Here is a 2,842-nt window from a genome sequence, read left to right as displayed (position 1 = left end):
ATATTAAATTGACAAAAATAATAATTAACTAGAGAAACACAAGAGGGCAATCTTGCGCAACAGTAAAATGTGTTTTCATATGACAAAAAATTCAACATTTTTAATCAAATGTGATTTTTTAATAGACATTTTAAAGTCTTGTCAGTATATATTATCTTTTTATTAGTAAGGATGGAAGGATGACTTTGCTAAGAAATAGGTTATCAACATCCATATAATGAATTTTACATGTATTTGAGTAGTATTATTTAATCCTAGAAAGTAAGCATATTTTCCACTGACCACTACATAGCAGTGCCTGTAGAAGAGACAACACAAAAAAATTACCTTTTCTTACATAGTTTCAAAATATATTGAAAATTTATTTTCTGAGTAATAATGTGTGATCCATGAAATCTCAACGAAAGAGAAAAGACATAAGATCTTTTATATATTTTAATTTCCTGACTAAAATAGGACTGTAACTTTGCTCAACTTACTAGCCCCTAAAAATTAATGAAAGAAATGAGAGGCGGAAGGCAATTGCATGCCCCTTTGCATGTATAAGGGAGCTGTCCAGGAAGCTGACCCTCATGTCGCAGCAGACCTCTCCTGTCTTGCTCACTGCTCCCCTTAGTATATTTCAGTCAATCTGCCTGTTCTGTTCCCCACTCTGTCTCTGGTAAAACCTCTCATTTCCTCCCTCCCCTGCACCTCAGGCCTAGACCCCAGTTCTTGTATGCATACATAAATGAATCTTTAAAAATAAAATAAAATTTTGGTAGATATTTTTCAAATTACTTTCCAAAGAAGTTGTCTGAAATTGCATCCTCATAATTATGCATGAAAATGAGAGTTTTATTAAATCCACACCAACATGGTATTATTATTAAACTAACATCTTTTATTTATATAATAGGTAAAAGTTGGTGACTTCTTTTAATTACTATTGTTTTAATTATGAATAATGTGATATCTTCCCTAAATTTTTATATCTTACTCAGAGAAATGCCTGTAAATGTGCATTCCTCATTTTTCCATTGTATATTTTTCTAAAAACTCTTCCAGAAATGGTAATGAGTAGACAGATCATAATAAAATAGTATCTAAAGTTAGTTTTAAAAACATATTTATTTTATTTATTTATGCATACAAGAGCTGGGGTGTAGGCCAGAGGTGTTGGGGGACTGAGATTCACCAGAGACAGTGTGGGGAGTAGAATCAGTGAATTGACTGAAATGCGCCGCTGAGGGGAGCATCAGGTGAGACAGGAGAGGTCTGCTGTGCCATATTTGGGTCAGCAAATATGGGCCAGGGATAAAACTCATGTTGCAGTGACTTCTGATAGCTTCACAGTGCTAAGACTTAGCACCTTATGCCACCAGGAAGGCCCCTATAGTTAGTTTCTTATAAGTTGTTTGCAATGGTATTTTTAAAAACATTGATTCCACTCCACTTATTCAATAACTATCTAAGAGAAACTTTCCAGTTGCAGAGTTGTACCTTCTGGGGGCACAAAAAGATTAAGTGCATAAAAGGCTATCTCAGGGAGCTCACAATTCAATACACAAAATATAGACAAAAGCACATTTTAAAAATAGTATTCAGAGACTATAAGAGAGTGCAAAGGATTGCTTTAAATAGATTTGGAGTTAGGGAAAGTTTGATGTAATACATTCCATATTAATGGGCCTTAAAGGATGAAAGTGTTCCCTAGGGCTGCTGTAGTAAAATATCATGAACCAAGTGACTTAAAACATCAGAAATTTATTGTCTCAAACTTTTGGAGACTAGATGTTCAAAATTAAGCAGTTGGCAGAACCACGCTAACTTTGAAACCTGGTATAGAATCCTTTTTTACCTCTTCCTAATTTTTGGTGATGACCTGAAATTCTTGGCATTTCTTGATTTGAGGCTGCATCAATCTAATTTCTACCTCCACAGTCACATGACCATCATACATTTTCTTTCCTCATTTCCCCTTCATATGACACCAATTATATAGAACTAGATCCTATCCCAATGACCTTACCTTCACTTAACCATGTGAAAAGACCCTATTTCCAGATAAGGTTACATTACAGGTGTGGGGTCAGGCCTTCAACATATCTCTTTTTTTTGGCGAAGGAGGTACACTGTATTTTATAACAATGGATAACATTTCAGTAGAGACGACGAGAGGGCAGTTGGGTAGATATCATAAGAGAAGAGAATAAGATGAGTAAATATTTGTCAATAGAAAGTACAGTGCATGGCCAGAAAACATTAAATACTTTGTCCAGTTTTTCAAGAGTAGGTATAAGTGGAAAAAAAAAAAAAGAGTAGGTACAGGGCCTCCCCGGTGTCGCAGCGGTTGAGCACTGGGTTGCGAAACTGCCCGCTGCCTCTGCAGCGCCAGTTCGATCCCCGGCTGCTCACCTACCACCAGAGGAGGGTCCCACATGGCGCGCAGACCTCTCCTGCCGCCCACTGCTCCCCTCAGCAGTGTACTTAGGTCCTTCTGCCTGCTCTGCTCCCCGCTCTGGCGCTGGTAAATTCTCTCACCCTCCCGCACTTCTGACTATACCCAGTACTTGTATAAATAAATAAATAAATCTTGAAAAATAAATAAATATTCTTTAAAAATAAAAAGAGTAGGTACAAGTGAGGAAATTGTGAGAGTCTTATGCCCATTTACATTCGAGAGAATGAGCAATCACTGAAACCATGAAACCATGGTTTCAATCAATGGTGCTTTAGGGAGATTATACTGTGGCTGTGTGGAGGATGGGTTCCATGGGAAACTAGTGGAGGTAGAAGACCAGAGAAGAAACTATTACTGCTGCCTCAAAGAGATCAGGTAGCAAGCAGTGAACTTCTAAAG

This window comes from Talpa europaea (assembly GCF_964194135.1).
Source record: "Talpa europaea genome assembly, chromosome: 8".
In the NCBI taxonomy this organism is placed as follows: Eukaryota; Metazoa; Chordata; class Mammalia; order Eulipotyphla; family Talpidae; genus Talpa; species Talpa europaea.
Note: the sequence above shows the minus strand (reverse complement) of the source record.